Below are 12,597 nucleotides of genomic sequence, written 5' to 3'. Positions count from 1 at the left end.
GGTACATTGCTTCCATTCCTTTGGCATTCTTCCAAGATTTCATAGAATCAACTTTCGCCTGTAAGTTGTGACGATGTATAATAAATTGTGCAAACAATACAGCGCGATACAGAAAAGTCAACGTTGTGCTTCTGAAAACAAATGTTAAAATCCATCCATGCGATTTTTTTACTTTTTTATTATTTAACGATTTTATTATTTAGCTAAATCTATTTGTTTGTTTGGGTCATCTATATATTAATACGTGATACAAAAACTTTGGACCGCTTTTTACGAAAATTGCGCGGACGTAGGAGCATACAATTTGGTACACTTATAGTTTATGTGTAGGAGAAGTGCAGGACGCTAATATTTTTCAAAAATAATGCTTATAAAGTACATTAAATCAATAAATAAAACATTACACACACATGCATAGTATCTGATCGTATTTGACAAAACGTCAAAATCGATAGACATTGCGATGGTATTCTCACGTCTCATATGAAAAGAGTTTTATAAAAGAGTTTGTTTGAGTTTGAGTTAAATAAAAATTATCCTTGAACGTATGTTAAGTGGTATTGTAAATTAAATCCCACCCAAAACATAAATGTGAAAGGCTGCCAAGTTCGGTAATATTGGAATGCTTCGCCTATAAAAGAAGTGAGATCTAAATAAGTACCAAGTTCCATACACAGACCTCAGTTAAAAATGATATAACAAGTTGGCAAGTTTTCATACACTTTGTTATAAACCTACTGTAACGCAATAAGTCAAGTATATAATTTTCTATTAAAACTTGCCAAGTTATATCATTTTTAACTGAGGTCTGTGTATGGAACTTGGTACTTATTTAGATCTCACTTCTTTTATAGGCGAAGCATTCCAATATTACCCGACGGGCCAGCGACCAACAGGAACGAGAGTACTTGGCAGCCTTTCACATTTATGTTTTGGGTGGGATTTCATTTATTTTTGTAAAGTTTATTTTATTTTTTTCTTATTTTACTTTACTTTGACTAAATACAAACCTTCGTAACGTATTTTAGGTCGGTACGACCATTGGAAGATATAGATAATTTTTTTGTTTTAGTTCCTTAGGGGTATGAATTTACACCTTCATTATTTTTAAAACCGACTCACACTTGGCCATTTTCAGATTTTTTCCTTTATTGACCTAAAGACCTACCTCCATGCCAAATTTCAAGTCAATACGACCATTGGAAGTGGTCTAGGTTTTTGATGAGTGAGTGAGTGAGTGAGTGAGTCAGTCAGTCAGTGAGTGTATAGTAAAAATTGCGATTTTCTGACGTCAATATCTCAAGACCTACAATAGGTACATTAATGAAATTTTGTATTTTAGATAAGTAAGTAGATCTCGACAGATACTAGAAATTTCATATGCGTAGATAAAATAGATTTTGAGTTATAGGTGGGTCGAACTTGGCCCGAAATGGTTCGTGTAATATAACCCACGGCCGGTGTGTCGGTTTTTTTGCTCGAACTTGGCGGACACACTGCCGTGTGTCTAGATCGTATATGGTTGAATTTCGACCACTAGGCGACCACTAGTATTTAGTAATTAGCTATTAATCCATTTCCTGATGACAGATCGTTCTGATATTTCGTACCCTTAACTTGACGACCAAAGAACATTAAAACCGTTTAAAATAAAAAAATAGGTTTTTGTGTTAAGTCTATTTCATCATCAGCCAGAATACGTCAACTGTCGAACGAACAAAGGCCGTTTGCTTTATTTTCGTGTATAATGATTACAAACTTAACTATTTGATGACTTCAAACCCCAATAAATTCCGGAGCTGCGGACTACCTAGTGGGTTTACCAGGGCTCCGGGTCGAAAAGCAGGAGTAGGAACAGGGTTGTTTTTAGTAAGTAAGAGTCTGACATTCCTTCTCGTTCACCCAAGGCGAGAGAAGACATTGGATGATTTCCCCCCTCAAAAAAGACCCTCAAAGAAGAAAATTTACTTTTTATTTATTGGAGTTGAAGCAAAATAAGTAAAGAAGTTTGTAAACTTTACGAGCCATTAAACAAATAATCAAAAATGAAAGACCAAAAGAAGAGACCGTTTCTGATATTCATCACCTCAGAAGCAGTAAAACACACCCGTAGCAAGAACTTTGTTTTATTGCACTTTGTGTTTTATTATAACGCAGTAAAGTTTTGTTTGCAAGAAATATTAAGAAATAAAAAAGGGAGTCAAGGTTTGGTGTGAAGATGAAATATGTATAAGGAATGACTTTGGTCGTGCGAATATTTTAAGAATGCATCGTCAAAATTTGACTTCCGAAGAAAATATTTTTCCCAATAGTACCTACTTTCTTCTTTAGATAGTCCACCTCTATTTTTAGAGGGTCGAAAATTCAATAGTATGAATATTTTAAAATAATATCTTATATATTATTTGTTCTAAAAGTATCTGCCACTAGTTACTGGTCCGGGGTACGAAATTTCTTCACTATTGTAATCTTCAAACACAACACTACCTTCCATTAAAGCCGTGGCAGATACTTTTAGAACCCTTTATATAGTCACACAATACCAAACGCAACTTTGAGTACCAATCTCACATATGTAGGTAATACATGACAATGTCACTTGTAACTCGATCTAGTTTATCGTAATTTAAACAGACTGAAATGTAAATGTGAATGCATATTGATCGCGTGATAGCAATCTAATCCAAGGCCTCTCAATGTATTTAAATGCAAAATCTATGTCGTTACACTTGTGTCATCGTTAATGTCACCGAGAATCTGATCGGTTTGTCGCTAGAGAGACTAATATTTGGATACAAATGGTTGAATTTAGATTAGGTATAATCTCGAGGTAAGGAGCGAGATGATAACACATTGAGTACTGTTCACGACTGCATGGCTGCCGCGCAACTTGTAGCTGGTTCGGTTCCCGCACGGAGTAACTCTTTGTGTGATCCATTAATTGTTGTTTCGGATCTGTGTGTTATGTGTATGTGGTCTTCTATGTGTTGTAAACGCACTACGAAATAGGAAAAAATAGTTTAGGCATGTTTAATAAAAACAGCAGAAATAAAGAACAAAAAGAGAAGATACTGTTTCAATGGTATTCCTTCACAAAATAATTCAATAGAATACTTTAGAGCGCTTATTGAAATTGAAGGCTACATTTGTAAAACACACAAAGCGTATAATGACGAAATGACTATTCATAGTAACAATTCCAGACAGAATCTCAGATAGCTGCAAATTTATTCATGCTTGATGTCTATTAGTTTCAACTGAAAAGGTCAATTGCCGAGACTCGTCTGTTACCAGTCGGCCGTGAAATGATGTAATTCAGAATCTCTTGTTAAATGATGGAATTAAAGGAGTCCATGAATGCTGTGTAAACGTGGGCGTGGTTGTTTTTGGTGGAACATAACATTTATTCAATGTTGTTGGAAGAAATAGTTTTTTTTTTAAGAGGAAATCTCTAATATCTTCTTGCCTTGAGAGAGGCGAGAGTGAGTGTCAGAATTTATGACTAAAACCCACCCTGAGTAGCATTTACAACGCCGCGTCGTGTTCCGGAATTTGGAATTTCATGAATATGAGCCTGCTAGCATGGCTTGAAACAAGTCGAGTTTCTCGTCAAATAATTACGTATTTTACGTCAGTGAGCCGATAAATAACATAATCATTAATTTAGTATGTCTCACGAAAGTTACAATAAAATTAAAACCCACCCTTTCTTATTCCTGCTTTTCGGTTGCAGCTCCGGTAATGTACCACCACTGACCTAAGTAACCATGTTAATGTACTTTTTTTTACTTTTTTATAACCTTTCCTTGCTTAAGCAAGCAATTAAACCTTAAGGTTTAACCAATGACGTCATACGTCTTTAATTACAATCTTAATAATGACTGCTGACGTCATAAACAAGTTTTATGACACCAATAAAGTTTATTTAGGGCGAATAGTTGAGTAACTCTTACGTAAACGGATGAAACTGTACGAGGAGAGTGGAATAAGTTAGGAGCCGAGCAGCGAGGGTAGTTTGGACGTTAGTGAATAAGTTTGGTGTTGATAACTGTGATTGTTTTAGCATGCACGAGGGTGCGGTTTTGAAACCTGCCAATGGAAAGTACCAATATGAATTTTAGCAAGTTATATATCACTAGCTTTTGCCCGCGACTTCGTTCGCGTGGAATAGTGACATCCGGCAAATTTTTGGTTTTAACCACATAGTTCCCGATCTCGCGGGATCTCTTCAAAAATGAGATGTGGAAGATATTCCAGGGAACTCTTCAAAAATCAACATAATGAGCTCTGCGTTTGAATTTAATAGATGTATACTCACTTAGGGCATTGAAAAAATAGTTTAAAAACGGACTTAAACTAACTTAAAACTAAAGAAAGCTACGAATTACGAATTTATAACAATTAAAAAAGAAACTATATTACAACCTATCCTCTATGCTATAATAACCAAGCTTAAACTAAATAATTTAAAAGAAACGACTTAAATCTAATCTAATTAAAAAAAAAATTAGACTTACAATTTTATTAAAAAAACTAACTACAGTAACTACTAATAATCGATATCAAACTAAACCTACGTTAAATAGTTTAACCAAAAAACCAGGAAAACCCAACAAATAAACTTATTAATTGACAAATACAACGAAACCAATTTAGAATATACGAAACAGCAGGACCACTACAGACAAATAATCATACGACTGATAATACACTTTTTCTACGATAGTACCGAAGCGCTCGGCCGATACCCAACCAAATGAATGTAACGAAACCATAGCGCGATCTATTTCGATCCCAACGCCATCTATCATCTATGATATTATTTTTTTCATACCTTTTTACTATTTATTTACTTTTTTTCGATGAATTAAAACAATAACATGAACCGAAGTCGTGTAACGATCGACATAGAATTATCTATACTCCGTTAGAGCATTTTCTTTGTACTAAATGTTTTATTATATTGATATTATTTTTTTCATACCTTTTTACTATTTATTTACTTTTTTTCGATAAATTAAAACAATAACATGAACCGAAGTCGTGTAATGATCGACATAGAATTATTTATAAATAGATTTCTTATTTTTATTTTTTGATTTTTGAAATAAAAATATATCTATGTCCTTTCTAAGGTTCTAAACTATATCTGTACCAAATTTCAACCAAATCCGTCAAATTTGCGGAGATAATGGTATAAGCATAGAATGTTCGACGTGATTCTTTAATTTGACATAACTTATTTATGAACCGATTGACATGAAACAAACACTAAATGTAAATTTAAGCATCCCACAATATATTCGTGAAAACCGCATCCAACTCGGATCAGCCGGGTTAGCGCGCACAGACGAACAGACAAACAGACAAACAGACAAACAGACAAACAGACAAACAGACAAACAGACAAAAAAGTTAATTACATTTTTGGGTTCGACATCGACATAACAATAACCCCTGCTATTTTTTTTATTTTTATTTTCAATGTACAGACAGCACTTTTCTACGATTTTATTATATGTATAGATGTATGTGCTTTCTAAAATTATTTTTCCGAGTTATTTGTATGTGCTTTTTAAAATTATTTAGATATCATTGATAAACGATGAAGGAATAACATCGTGAGGAAATCTGCTTATAGGCTAGTTTATCTTCATTGAGCAAGCGTGGTGATTAATGCTCAAACATTCTTCAATTATGAGAAGAGGCCTCGGGTCAGCTGTGGGCTGTTGATATTGATGTGATTATCTTATAATGGTAGATAACCGTATAGCAATACCTCGGGCATAATACGTAATTCAGAAATTCCAATTGGTTTAAAAGGCAAAATCCTCATTAGATATCACAGTATCTACGCCACTTCTTAAAGTTAGCTAAAGTCACTACTTTTGGTACTGAAATTATGAATTCCATGTAGGTAAGTAAGATTTTAGTTGAAGAAGATTCCTACATAAATATTCATTGTTCACGGAAGGTTCTATTCTGTGTGGTTCAACGATTTCTTCTGTTATTTCACTGTTCAACATAACATTGAATTGTTAATAAGTAAGAGATCTCCATAATAAATGTAGGCGTATTTTAATTTAGTTTGATTTATTTTACCATTTAGTTAAGTATTCATGTATAGTACCCTAACCAAATAAGGCCTATGCCCCGATAAAGCCTATTTTGAAAATTTCCCTCTACCCGATGTCAAATGGTCGCCAAAGTTTGTAGAAGTGTGCATGCACATTACTTAACTAATTTGAGCACAGCAAGCAACCCGTGCCGCGATTATGATGGAACCTACAGACGAAAACAATCACGACGTGGAGCGCACTTTAGTTTTTATAAAATTCGAGTAGCGTAAACTGTTAGTATTTTTATATTTATCAGTATACGACGTGCCGTGTTTTGTCGTATGACAATTATACATTTAGCCATCCCTCACATTAGTGAAATAGCTATAATATCGGTGTATTTCATATAATCGTTGCTTTTTTTACCTATGTGCCATGTCCTAATAAAGCCTACAAAAAAAACGTGTAGGCCTTATTACGGCATAGATGTTTTTCAGTAATTTCATAGAAAACGGATCACCAGCTTCTGTCAAAAAGAAAGCCAATGGATTTTGCAAAAGATTGAAAACGCTGTTAAAATGGTAGAAAGGGGTAAATGAATAGATACAGAAAAGGGGTGAATGGATATCGGGAAATTCTTCATAGTATCTATTCACCCTTCGAATTTTATGCACCCTGTTTTACCCGGTAGGCTGCTGCAGCCAGATATAACTTCCAAAGAAGTACGCACCATCTAAAGAGTAGTTCGACTACACGAAAGCTAATTCGGTCGCTAAATTGGCTACAAAACAAGAAGTTATTCTCATTCGTTTGACTGATGATGGGGTTGACTTCAAAGATGTTACTTTGGTAATGAATGATGAGAAACTCGTTTAGCCTGATGTATAATGACCAAAATTAATTAATAAGATCTCATTACATTTTTTATAAGCATTGACAAAGTTGTGTTATAATTAAGAAGTTGAATACTTACTAGTTTTTATTGAGGCCTTATTAAGACATAGTTCCCAATAAGGCCAAAGTGACACTTTAGTTATTTGTGTTTACAAAATTGTAATTTTTGTTTCTAAAGCCATTTTGATTCCATTATTACAAAGTTTAATAAATAAATATAAGATTTTGAAATTATCAGCCCTTTGTCATTTTAAACCTACGAGCTAGGCGGTAATAAAAATAAGGTAGGCCTTATTTGGTTAGGTTACCTTATTACATAAGGTCTATGTTGAAGAAAGTGATGAATTATTCATTTATGTAAGAAAATATAAGGGTGCGTAGCATCCAAAGTGGCGGAACGTTTATCATCTGTTATATTTTTGAAAATTAAGAGGTTTAATAAATATACAAAGAAACTGTAATCTCTGTAGTTTCTGTTCATCTCAAAAAGAAGATAAGAAGTGTCTAGATAAGCATAAATGTTCATGTTCGTATACAAATATTTTTTTTAAAAGATTGAAAAATAATATTCCAAAAGTTGCATATTATTATATAGAAAAATGTTATTTTCATCTAAAACTTTGATCTAGTGAGAAACAATTGATCTATTATTTTAAAACTTTATGCACCCTTCCTTTAATCATTTATTCCACTACAACTATCCAACCTTAGGAAAGCCTTTAAGTTACGTAACAGTTCAATAAGATTGTTTAGTTGGCGCTCCCCATCACCAACAAGAAATACTTGTTCTGTAACTCTTCAGACTAATAGTGCCCTCGTTTCAGCACATCGTGAAACAACTAGGCTGAACAAGGAAAACCGCTACCATTTCCCGTGCTAGCTTAGAATTTAGTACCGGAACTGAAAACTAGATGGCGCTGATCGTAATGGCAGGTTTGAGTTATTGCTTTAAAATATTGACACTAGATGGAGCTACTTGGCGTCCAATGCAGAGGTTGAATTGGTAGAACATAAAATTAAGTTAACGTCGTGTAAACGTTTTCTTTGTAAAAATATAGACAATTACTAATAGATAGTAAATATTTAGATGAAGTTTTGCGTTTGACACAAAGAATAAATACATTAGTGTTATATATACCTACGCATTCGTGATAAAGCAGGCGTGAAGAAAATTTATGGGAATAGAACGCTATAATTAGGTGCACGAAGGGGATATTTCAGGGTCATATTCATTCTGAAAACTTATAAATCAATAAATCTAATATTGACGAACACAATACCTAATTATGTAAAGTAGGTAGTTATGTATATAACGTCACACCTTTTATTCCTTGATGAGGTAAGTAGAGGTCCGATCCGAAGTTGCGGATATTCGATCCGGGGTTATGGACTACCTAAGGCGTTACCGGGGCTCCGGCTCAAAGCAGGAGTAGGAACGGGGTGGATTTTAATCAGTAAAAGTCTGACACTTTTATAATTTTCTACCTAGGGCGGGAGAAGTCATTGGATGATTTCCCCCTTAAAAAAAAAAGAATAAAAATACATATGTAAATATTTATGTAACATCCACTTTTCGCCGGTTGTATTTTGAGTCCCATGTGTACACCAGACATTATTCTAAACTACAATTATAGTTAGTCTATGTATTATGTATGTATGTTTGCCCTTACTGCTTATCCAACCAAAGAAAAGACCGCTCATAGTACTATCAATATCTGAATGTTTGTCCTTTATGTATTTATGGTAAACAATAAAGACTTTTCTTATCTAATCTAAACAACGAAAAATCCTCAACAATATTTTGCCCTCAGTAACAATAATAACCTAAAAACAACTGAAATAAAACAACTCCATAGAGACTTGTTTTGATAAACAATTTCTCCTACACAGAAACCACTTTGTAACTTCATAATTCTATCAAAATCGGTAGACCGCAATACGTTAGTTAGTATTCCGTACTGATTCCAAGCGTGGAACCCACAGGAATGTCTGAGTTCATAACACATCATGCCTTTTTACCTCGGAAGGGAAGGCAGAGGTGCAGATGTTAAATATATCACTCAGTTGTAAGTTTGGGAGAGCCATGCTTCGCCTAGAGTGATGATACCACAGCCTCACAGAAAACAGACGTGAAACAACGTATGCGTCGTGTTTCGTTGTACGAGAAAGCTTACCGGAGGCCTAATTACTCCCTTCCCAATCCCTGAGTCCATGTGCTGCGTGTTGACGAGCAAGGGTAGCTCACCACCGACCAAAACCAGATCTGTGCGTACGCGTTCCGCGCATGCCTCAAAGTGCCAGACCAACACAGGAGCAACGGACAATGTAACACATTACCGGGGCTCTAAGCAGAAGCAACAGGGTGGATTTTAGTCAGTAAGAGACTGACACTCGCTTTCGCCTCACCAAAAGCGGGAGAAGTCACTGCATGATTTTCCCCTCAAAAATAAAGTTCCATAGGGCTCTTATCGCACCTGTGGGAAGAGTAGGCTTGGTGACCTGATATTCTAATCCGTTCATCCGTTGTCACCACACTTCTATAACCTTACATTCGTAAGTAACTATTAAGAACATAAACACTCGTCGAAACGTATTCATTACAGTACGAAACCACAGTAATTAGTTTAGGCGAATTCATCAAATATTTATTGTAATACATGGTATAGTACCAACGTGTTGTCACAAATATCTAAGAAACGATTTCATATTTCAGTTCGAAGAAGTTAAAATCGATAGATGTATTATTAAACACAAAATTAGTAGTCGAAACTGAAGAGTTTGTTTGTTTATACGTGTTTATTGAATTGGAGTAATGGATAAACTTTACAAAGGAGTTTTGGTTGTTTGATTTCTCTAATGCTTTCAGTATGGTCGGTCGCGATATCCTTTTAATTATCCTATCCCATTTGACGATCTCTCGTGAATCTTTAAACTGGTTCTCATCCTACCTTCAGGAGCGTCAGCGGTCGGTCAAGCTTGGTGACAATTATTCATCTAATTGGCAGGATTTAAGGGCTGGCGTTCCTCAGGGCGCAGTACTATCTCCTCTATTATTTCCTTTATACAATAGAGGACAAGTCACCTACTACGATACATACTACACACTGTGTCGTAAGTTATAATCACTTTTCCTGCCTTAGTCACAGGTGTACAGAAAGAAATTCCAATAGGAATATGTAGTATCTCTGTACTTAAATTTTACATATTATCCTTTGTCTATAAATAAATTATCAAAGGAAAATTAAGTAGGCAAATAATCTATGGAGTTATTTCACTAAAACATGTAACAGATACATATAGATACTATGTAGTTACTACTTCAAAGGAATACCAAATACATAGTTAAGATAATAATGTCTACAGGCATTTAACGTTAGTTATATTCGACAAAGAATTTCCTAAGGGTAATTTCGTAAAATAATTTTCCATTGCCTGCCAGTTTCAGCCAGTTTGTGGCAATATAGCCTGTTTATCGTAACTTTAAAATGATGTAATACGCCTATTACATGGGACTTATAACACAAATAGTGAAAATTGGATGTACATTCTAATTCTGTCAATCTGCAGTTGATGCATGCGGTATTTCGGTGTGTTAGGCGTCAAGGCGGTTGCCACCTGGACGCTTCGACAGTCTTACAAAAGAAGCTAATAACTGCCGTACTCAGAGACATTTAATAATTACTTAAACTTTTAGCAACGAAAACAATTGCTAAGGACTGGGTTAAGTAACCATTTAATGATTCTAAGTAAGGCAGTAAGTCATTGATTGAATATCTTCGACGTATATGAACGAGCTGTGGTTCGGCTGTTCTAAACAATGGACTATCGTGTCTGACAGTGATTGGCATTTAATTACCCACAACGTTTGGCTCAAGACGACCCTTGAGGGTGAAGACATGGGTAGTTTGAGGATCTAGTCAGTAGGTACTGAAGCATAACATAGTTCCTATTAACATTAAACATTAAGGTACTCTATATGGGCTTCAAAGACAAAGCATTTATTTCAATTAATCCTAAATTAGGCACTTTTGAAACGTCAAAAGGCACTTTTAAGACGTCAAATTCTATTTGCTTAGTACAAGTTTGCTTTACGTTTAACAATATTGAAAGTGACATAAAAATTGTATACTAGATAAGGTCTAATTATATTTCAACTCACTTTATTAACACATACACAAGGTCCTACATCAAGTTATACAAACCAGTATAAACTGACCGACAATTCTACGGCAAGAACATATAACTAGAAACCATGATAAGTTGGATAATCTACTCGTACATAAGTACATACTGAGTCACGACATTGTTCGTAGAATGAACTAAAACAATTACTAGTAGCTTTCATTAATTTTTTATTTATATTAAAGCAATGAAAATATGTTTTAAGTGATTTATAATACTTTTGTATATAATATCTAAACATTATTCTATATCGGATAATGAATATGATTGGTGGAAGCCAAACGCATCCACAGCAACGTAGCATAGCACATCTCTGGTGGAAAATCACCCTTAGGTACCACCACAGATGGGGCCCAGTAGGGCTGATGCCTTATCCGGAGCTGCGGACTACCTAGCGGGTTTACCGGGGCTCCGGCTCGAAAAGCAGGAGAAGGAACAGGGTGGTTTTTAGTCAGTAAGAGTCTGACACTCCCTCTCGCCTCGCCCAAGGCGAGAGAAGCCATCAGATGATTTTTGGTGGCAGCCAAACGCATCAAAAAAAACATCCTTCAACTGCAATGAAATACACTACTTATAATTAAACACCAGTACCATGAAAACTTTACTTCTACCAAAACTAATTGCTTCACAAATTAATTAAGGACGAAGTAGATCAATATTGTCTTGTACAACATTTACCGAGTGCCTGGGGACTTAAATAACAGATTAATCAGATAACAGTAGACTTGGCTGTACGCCAGAACTTATTGTAGCCACCAACAAATTATTGTGGGCCCAATCACGCTGACGTCACCAAACTTTGGCCAGACGTCTTTAGAATTCTGGATAAAATGTCAAGAAAGAGTCTGACTTTTTTATTTTCTTTATCTGGTTTGTTTTCTTAAAGATACCGCTATAAGCTCTTTGTATAATTTATGGCCTAGTCTATACGTATATTTGTCAAATTTTTATCAAAATCTAGACGAGATTATTTTGATATAGCCAAAGAGTGGTTTTATTTATTATCGGAATTACAAAAGGAGGTTCTCAGTGTGACCTGTATTTATTAAATCTTTAATGTACACAATACAATTAAATAATGGTACATAAGGCGAACTTAATGCCATGTAGCATTCTTTACCAGTCAACCTTAGGATATAACCTCTGTATGTATGTATATTTATGCCCGATTATCTCGCGTTTGGCTTAACTGATTTTAATGCGGTTTTCAGCATAGTATTTTTCAGACTTAGAAGAATGTTTTAGGGATATTAGCTGACTTAAAAAATTGAGGTGGTAAAGAATATTGAAGGCGGTTCCCTTTAAAAAAACCTTGATTGACTTTAACAGAAATCATCAATATTTTGCTAAGTATTGAAAATATGAAACATTCAGGCGTGTTAAGGGAAAAGCCCACAGTACCGCATCGAACGCATCACACGCAACGGATTTTAGTTTGTCTTGTATAGAAACTCATACAACT

At 34.8% G+C, this 12,597-nt stretch overlaps 1 protein-coding gene across 2 annotated transcripts in view; it reads right to left on the bottom strand.

Annotated features, from left to right (window-relative positions):
* Nucleotides 1-12,597, bottom strand: part of LOC118279182 (multiple C2 and transmembrane domain-containing protein) — a 229,978-nt gene that overhangs the window by 113,469 nt on the left and 103,912 nt on the right. The gene's annotated exons all lie outside the window — the stretch shown is intronic.

The sequence above is a fragment of the Spodoptera frugiperda genome, chromosome 14 (assembly GCF_023101765.2).
Source record: "Spodoptera frugiperda isolate SF20-4 chromosome 14, AGI-APGP_CSIRO_Sfru_2.0, whole genome shotgun sequence".
Classification (NCBI taxonomy): Eukaryota; Metazoa; Arthropoda; class Insecta; order Lepidoptera; family Noctuidae; genus Spodoptera; species Spodoptera frugiperda.
Note: the sequence above shows the minus strand (reverse complement) of the source record. Positions and strands in the feature narration are given on the sequence as shown.